The 8,805-nt window shown below is 41.1% G+C and overlaps 1 pseudogene; it reads right to left on the bottom strand.

Moving 5' to 3' along the window:
• Positions 1-2,857: 2,857 nt before the first annotated feature.
• Positions 2,858-3,859, bottom strand: LOC121443706 (annotated as a pseudogene).
• Positions 3,860-8,805: the final 4,946 nt, after the last annotated feature.

An 8,805-nucleotide genomic window follows, 5' to 3' on the forward strand; every position in this document is an offset into this window, starting at 1 on the left:
AGAAAGAAAGAAAGGCTTTTTTTTTTCAGAGGTGGGGTAGAAGTTGGAGGCAAGAATTCAAACAGGGCCTGGTACATACTGGATAAATACTTAATTTAGCTACATCCCAAGCCTGACTTCTTAGCTTAAAGTTGCCTTAGGGAATAAATGTTCAATGGTGGTCACAGCAAAGGGTTGCTTACTTGTCAAGTCAGGAAACTGAACTTTGCACAAATGCCTTGGAATTTGGTGTGAGGTCAGTAACTGACAGTCAAGGGCAGTTTTTCTCTGGCATTTTTTAGAAAACCCCACCTTCAGGTTTGAGATTTTGTACAGGCTTGAGGGTGTTTTGTCTTTTGTAGCTTTGATGATGAAACTCAGGGAAGCCCTCTCCTGCTGAACTCCATTCCCAACACTTGTGCCTACAAGGGATGAAGCTGGGGTCATATCTGAGACCCAGAAATAGTTGGTCACGTCCTCTTGGGATAGAGCACAGTTCAGAAGTGGGAGGATTTTCCAAGTACCTGACCAAACTCCTTATTTAGCACAGAAGGAATCACACTTGGGACTGCCAGAGGAGATGACAGCAAGCCAGGCACATACCTGGCATATCTCAGCACTTGGCAGGTAGAGACAGGAAGATCAAAGCTATTCTCAGCTACATACAGAGTTCAAGGCTAGCCAGGGCTACATGACCCTATCTAAACAAACACTTTAAAAATGAACCAACTATTTATCATGAATGATTAACTTAATTATTTTAATGGCTGCATTTTAATTTTCATCTGTGAATATAATCAGTACAGGAAAATATGGCCATAGTTTTTTATAGAAACACATGTTAAAAGTGAACAGTTTAAAGATTTTTTAATTTTAATGATGAAAGAACATAGCGTAGAATTACACTTCCAGAGATGGATGGAAATTGCCCCCTTTAAGGTGCCATTCTTCTTTATTCTTATTTAATTAATTGATTCTCTCTCTCTCTCTCTCTCTCTCTCTCTCTCTCTCTTTGTGTGTGTGTGTATGTGTGTGTGTGTGTGTGTGTGTGTGTGTGTGTAGGTTAGAGGAAAACTTTCAAGAGTTGGGCTCTCTCCTTCCTCCTTGTGGGTCCTTGGAATTAAACTAAGGGCAACAGTCTTGGCTGTAAACATCTTTACCCTATCTTGCCAACCCTAAGGGCACCATCCTCAAAAGCTAAGAATTTGGTATTTGAAAGTTCATCTTCAGGGAATGACATGTAATATAGTTGAAATAAAGGTATAACCTTAAGAGTATTCTAACTGAAGACACCGTGGGTGAATTGGTTAAACGTAGTGACTTTGAGAAAGTGTTCATGCACAAGCAAAATGTAGTCATTAGATTTCCCTGCAATGATGCAGTCCGATTAATAAAAACCCAGAGACAGATATTGGGGTTCATCCTGAAGGTCAGAAAAGCAGAACAGCCAGACCTCAGTCTGAAATGGAGATCCTGCCTCCAGGAATGTCAGAATGAGACTGTGCGAGAGCTGTCTCCTCCCGTTTTATATTCCTCTCTAGGGCTAGGATTAAAGGCGTGTGTCACTACTGCGCAGTTTCTCTGGCAAACTAGTGTGGCTACTGGGATTAAAGGTGTGTGTCACCATTGCCTGGTCTGTAAGCCTGACCAGGGGGTCTGTTTCACTTTCTGATTTATTAAAATACAAATGAAATATCACTACATAGTGATGTTTTTACTTTGTAATTTGTAGTCCTCAAATGACTTTTATTGCAAAAGTAAGATCCATTCCTACACTCAGGTTTCTTGTTCTTTCTTTGAATAATGGCAATACTTTAGGCTGCTAATATTCTAGGGGTTTCTGGGAGCTTTGGTAATTGTAATTCCATCAGTTCTCTGTACTTCTCATGAATTTATGCTTGATAAGAGTGATGTCATTCTAGGAAAGAAGAATACAAGATTGCATTCAGTGGCCAATATATCTCTATTTGAACTGTCAGTTTCTCATCTGTCCATTGTATTTATTAAGCAATTTAATATTTTTTTTCAAAAATGAATTACATTTGTTTACTTATTCAATGCATGTGCCTGCACAAACATTTGCCACATCTGGAGATCAGAAGACAACTTGTGGGAGTTGGTTCTCTCCCTCCACTATGTGGGCCCCAGGGATAGAAGGAAGATCATGAGGTCATATCTGAGACCCAGAAATAGTTGGTCACGTCCTCTTGGGATAGAGCACAGTTCAGAAGTGCGAGGGTTTTCCAAGCACCTGACCAAACTCCTTATTTAGCACAGAAGGAATTTTATCAGTTGGGTTCCCAACTTACTATTGTATCTAAGGTCTTGGAATTAGAATTGGAAAATGTCCATTCACGCTAACACTTGAAATTCTTATCATTTGTAGCGACAATGTAAAGGTTTTATAAACTCAGACTTTCTTCTAAGACATCTGTTATTATGATTCCATATAGTTATTCTCATATGTATGTATCTGTAGAAACAATGGGGACTCATCTAACTTCTGAGGGCATAGGGGCAAAGCACTTACTTCATAAGCATGAGTGAGGCTTCAGCTTTCATTCATAGCATTAGAAAATAATAAGAAAATAGAACAGGGAATTTTAAAAAGTTTAAATAATGTACCCCTTATTCTGTATAAATTAACATTACATATATGGTGTTGACAATTTAATTTTACTTCATTTTCTGAGGGGTGCAATGAACTTTATTGATGGTATTCAAAAGAGTAGGGCTCCCTAAGCCCCTCCTGCTATTCTGGGGGTCTGGGATGGAAACTGTGAGGGAGATGCTCAGTGTCAAGGGTTAGTTAGGACAGGGACTGCTCAGCAGCCGAGGGCCTCTCTCTTGCTGGGATGGGTGGTCCAGGGCGGGCTTCTTACTCCTTGGAGGCCATGTAGGCCATGAGGTCCACCACTCTGTTGCTGTAGCCGAATTCATTGTCGTACCAGGAAATGAGCTTTACAAAGTTGTCATTGAGAGCAATGCCAGCCCCAGCATTGAAGGTGGAAGAGTGGGACTCACTGTTAAAGTCACAGGAGACGACCTGGTCCTCAGTGTAGCCCAGGATGCCCTTTAGTGTACCCCCAGATGCCTGCTTCACCACCTTCTTGATGTCATCATACTTGGCAGCTTTCTCCAGGCGGCATATCAGATCAATGACGGACACACTGGGGGTAGGAACGCGGAAGGCCATGCCCGTGAGCTTCCCGTTCAGCTCTGGGATGACTTTGCCCACAGCCTTGGCAGCGCCAGTGGACGCAGGGATGATGTTCTGGGCAGCACCACGGCCATCTCGCCACAGCTTCCCAGAGGGACCATCCACAGTCTTCTGGGTGGCCGTGATGGCATGGACTGTGGTCATGAGTCCTTCCACGATGCCAAAGTTGTCATGGATGACCTTGGCCAAGGGGGCTAAGCAGTTGGTGGTGCAGGAAGCATTGCTGACAATCTTGAGGGAATTGTCATTCTTGTCATGGTTCACACCCATCACAAACATGGGGGCATCTGCAGAAGGGGCGGAGATGATGACCCTCTTGGCCCCACCCTTCAAGTGGGCCCCAGCCTTTTCCATGGTGGTGAAGACAGCAGTTGACTCCACAACATACTCGGCGCCGGCATCCCCCCATTTGATGTTGGCAGGATCTCACTCCTGGAAGACGGTGCTGGCCTTCCTGTTGATGACAAGCTTCCCATTCTCAGCCTTAACTGTGCCTTTGAACTTGCCATGGGTGGAGTCATACTGGAACATGTAGACCATGTAGTTGAGGTCGATGAAAGGGTCATTGATGGCAACAACGTCCACTTTGCCAGAAGTGAAGGCAGCCCTGGTAACAAGGCATCCAATATGGCCAAATCCGTTCACTCCGACCTTCACCATTGTGTCTCTGGAACGAGGCTGGCAAGGCACGAAAAGAAGCAGCTGTCTCTAGAACAGGGAGGAGCAGAGAGCCTACTTCATTTTTTTTTTTAATGCTGTGGACGGAGTCCAGGGCCTTGTCCATTCTGGACAATAACTCTGTTACTGAATTGCACCTCCAGCCTTTGGTATTGTTTTTAAATGGTCAGTAAATGTTATGAGACTCGCAGTAGTGGGTGAGCTAGCCATGCATGCATGCCTTTCCTATCAGCGCTTTGGGAGGCAGAGGCAGGCAAATCTTTGAAGACTAGCCTAGTCTACACAGTGAGTTCCAGGTCAGTCAGGCTATGAGGTGAAAGCCTCTCTCAAAGCAACAAAAACAAAACCACAAAAGACTCAGTTGTGTCAGAAACTCTTCTTTTTCTTGGAATTAAGTTTCTTTCTTTTCTCATAACCACAATAACAAAGTCTTCTTGTCCTGTAAAAATATTTCCAGGACTTACAAAAAGAAACACAATTTAATAATTTTTTCTTTCCTCCTTTTGGACACGATACACTTGACATCACATTTGACATTTTCTAGACACCATATTCCTAGAGTGTACCTAGAGCAACTAAATGGTCTCTTTTTTGGATTTAATCTTTAACATTTCCCCAAGGAGATAAAAGACAAGAAAGACAAATAACATGAACAAAAACTTGAGAGGGAGCCACCTTCAGCAAGCATGCAGTTATCCCTGTAAAGGCTTTGTTTCTTCTCAGAGGACAGACTAGTGGGATAGAGAAAGTTCATTCTGACAAGCACTGTGAGCAGCGGGAGATTACAGCAGCTTTAGAGGACAACTTGACATTTGACTTTGTAGCACGGAGATGGACGGTGTTGCTTGTATAACTCAAGTGCACTACTGTGGAGTGCCAGTTTCTCTGTTTGTGTGTGTTTTTTTTCTTCTTTAGATAGGATATATCTATGTAGCCCTATTAAGTCTCGAACTCAATATGTAGACCCAGATAGTCTTAAACTCACAATCCTCCTACTTTGGTCTACTAAATTCTGGGATTACAGGCACAAACTATCATACCTAGCTTCAGTACTTAACAGTTTTACCAATCTGAAAAAATTTAAAGTAAGGAGTAGTCAGTGCTCTTAACCAATGAGCCGCCTCTCCAATCCCCAAATTTTGCATTTGTTTTAAGTTTTTCTTAAGAGCTTTCCATATATATATATATATATATATATATATATATATATATGTTATGAAACCTGTGATTTTCTTTAGTGTTTGTTCGGGTTTGTTACCAGGATAATTCTGGCTTCCTAGAATGGGCTGTGAACTATTTTCTTTTGTTCATTTTTGGGGATTTTTTTTTGTTAAATCGGTCAAATTTATTCTTTGAAAGCTAGTTAGATTTTATGAGTGATGCACCTGGACATGGATTTTCATTAAGCAAGATTTCAGCTGAGTTATTCAATAATAAAGAGCTATTCAGGTATCCATTTCCTCTTTAGTGAGCTTTTAATGTGTCTTGGAAGGCATCTAGAAGATGTCTGTCCATTGTCCATGTGTTCATCTGTCATCGACCTTTTAAGGTATGTTTGTTCATCATATTTTGTTGTTATCCTCTTAGTGTCTATATTATCTCCTCTCTCAATTTGCCTTTCTTTCCTTTTTCTTTTTTTCTTTTTCTTTATTGTTTTTTTGAGAAAGGATTCTCTGTGTAACAGTCCTGGCTGTTCTGGAACTCACTCTGTAAACCAGGCTGGCCTTGAACTCACAGAGTTCAAGCATGCCTCTACCTACCTCCTGAGTGCTCGGATTGAAAGGTGTTGGGTTTGAGATGGTGTTTCTCCGTAGCTTTTGGTTCCTGTCCTGGAACTAGCTCTTGTAGACCAGGTTGTCCTTGAACTCACAGAGATCCGCCTGCCTCTGCCTTCCGAGTGCTGGGATTAAAGGAGTGCACGTGTGTGAGTGTATTAGGCCAGAGGGAGACATCAAGAGTATTTTCTGCTGCCCAGTGATAGCATACTCCTTTAATCCCAGAACTGTGGAGGCAGAGGCAAGTGAATCTCCAAAGCTATAGAGAAACACCATCTCAAAAAACCAAAAAAAAAAAAACTTTCCTGGATTGTTCTCAACTTTTATTTTTGGAGATGGGGTCCCTCTTTGAATCTGAAGCTCATCATGTCAGCTGGCTTTATTTGTCAATGCCACCTGAGTGCTGTGCTTACATGGGTGCATGACCATGCCACTCTCCAGCACCCCAACTGGACCCTTGCTTTCTAATATAAACACTAAATTCTACAAGCTCCCCAATATTGCTTTAGTAGCATCCAACTTAGGTTTTCTTTTCATTTTATTTAAGGTTTTCTTTTGCTGTTATTGTTAAGTTTGAAACTGAGGCCTCTTCACACTAGGTACCACACTCTTCCATAGACTATATAGCCATTCAAAATGTGCTATATAATTTCATTTTGAAAATTATCTACCCTATATGTATGTTTGTATCTACTGTCTGTCTGTCTATCTATCAGTCTATCTATCTATCTATCTATCTATCTATCTATCAATCATCTGTCTATGGGTCTATCTACGTATCTATCATCTGTCTATGGGTCTATCTATCTATTATCTATCTAGCCTACCATGTTTCTGAGGATTGAACCTGGCATCTTCAGCATACTCAGCTAAGCATGAATTCTGCCACACAGCTGCACTCCTGCCCCCATTATTTCTTTTCTTTTCTTTTTCTTTTTGGACTGGTATATTGTTTACAAATGTGATTTTTAGTTTCCTCTACTTGGATATTCCAGGAATGTTTATAATTGATGTATAATTTCATTTCATTGTGGTCAAAGAACATACTCTGTTTGACTTGAATCCCTTAAAATTTGTTTTGGCTTAAAATTGAAATTTATTATCTCATAGTCCTGGATGACAGAAGTTCAAGGTTACTTACATTGGAGCAATATCAAAGTATTGGCAGGAATCACTCCTCATATCATCTAGCTTTGATGGCTTTTGCCCTTGAATTGTGTCTTTTGAAAGTAGTAAGATATGGGTATGGTGCTGCATGCCTATCATAGCAGCACTTGGAATTTCGAAGGAGGATTGTGAGTTTGAGGCTGCAGACCAGACTGGCCTCAAAAGTATTGATTTGAGCTGGGTGTTGCATGAATAATAAAAACTCAGAGACAGATATTGGGGTTCAACTGGAAGATCAGAAAAACAGAGCAGCCAAGCCACTAGAGAGCTCTTACCTCTATGAAATCTTCAGACTGAGAGTAAGTTCCAGTCTCATCCTGCCTTTCTTGTTGTTGTTTTTTTGGGTTTTTTGTATGTTTTTTGATTTTTTGAAACAAGGTTTCACTGTAGCTTTAGAGCCTGTTCTGGAACTCGCTTGTGTAGACCATGCTAGCTTCAAACTCACAGAGATCCAGCTGTCTCTGCCTCTCAAGTACTGGGATTAAAGGCTTGTGCCATCACTGCCCAGCTAAATAAATAAATCTTTTTTGTTTTTCTTTTTTTCTTTTCTTTTCTTTTTTCTTTTTGGTTTTTCAAGACAGGGTTTCTCTGTAGCTTTGAAGCCTATCCTGGAACTAGCTCTTGTAGACCAGGCTGGCCTCAAACTCACACAGGTCTGCCTGCCTCTGCCTCCCGAGTGCTAGGATTAAAGGTGTGTGCCACCACTGACTGGCCTCATCCCACTTTATGTTCCTCTCTAGTTGATGGGGGAGTGTCATAAATCAATCTGTTGATTTCATTGGTTAAGCAATAAAGAAACTGCTTGGCCCTCATAGGTTAAAACATAGGTGGGAGGATTAAACAGAACAGAATGCTGGGAGAAAGAAGCTGAGTCAAGGAGTCGCCATGATTCTCCCACTCCAGGCAGACGCAGGTTAAGATAATTCCTGGTAAGCCAGCTTGTGGGCTACACAGATTATAAGAAATGGGCTAGTCCAGGTGCAAGAGTTAGCCGAGGAAAGGCTAGATATAATGGGCCAAGTGGTGTTTAAAAGAATACAGTTTCCGTGTAATTATTTCGGGGCATAAGCTAGAGCTAGCCATGTGGGCAGCCGGGTGCCCGGAATGTAGCCCTGCCGCTCCTATTACAACATCTAGTGCTGTGGTTACAGGTGTGTGTCACCACTGATTGGCCTGTATGGTTGACTAGTGTGGCCATTTTGCGTTCAGTTCTTCAGGCAAGTTTTATTAAAATACAAATGAAATATTAGTACATTTCCCTTTTTTTGTCTAAGAAGGAAGGCAATAACTAATATATGAAAAATTATATATGATAAATACAATAACTATATACAATATATAAGCATTAAGTACATCAACAATGTATTTTGTTAATTGTAAATGTAAATGTAAATTCTCTATTTGCATTTGACAAATTCATAGAAAATACTCCATATCTGTCCTATCTTGGTGAGCCCAAAGTGAAGATGTAAGTCACAAATAATGCCACACCAGTTTGGAATTATGATTAATAGGGTGGTATTTATTTAAAGGGGAAAAAACTTACAGATCACTGTCCCAGGCAACAGCCCTCTACACAACCAGGAAGGGAGTCTAGTCGTCGGTGGAGCAGGAAGTGAAGAGAGAGAGGAGAGGGAAGTGGCCGCTTTTTTAAAGGGAGAGAGACCACGCCCTAATGGGCTGGTATCTCAGCAGCTATAGGCTGGAGAAGTGGGAGGACCTCCCACAACACCTCTCCCTTTTGTTTAAATAAGAGAGTTCTAAACCTACTATGAAATTATATACAATAAGTACAAATATCCTATTCTAACTAGCTTGGTCTTGTATAATAAATAACTTGGCCAAGTCATGAGAGAAAGTAACTACATTTATATAGTCTTCAATCCCATCAAATATCTGAGAAACTGAGAAAGGAAATAATGTTACCTGGGTAATTAGGAAGTTCAGTAAAACAACTTCCAAAACATGCAACAAATCACAGAGACA

This window comes from Microtus oregoni, unplaced genomic scaffold (assembly GCF_018167655.1).
Source record: "Microtus oregoni isolate MIOR12 unplaced genomic scaffold, Mior012 000112F_003, whole genome shotgun sequence".
NCBI lineage: Eukaryota > Metazoa > Chordata > Mammalia > Rodentia > Cricetidae > Microtus > Microtus oregoni.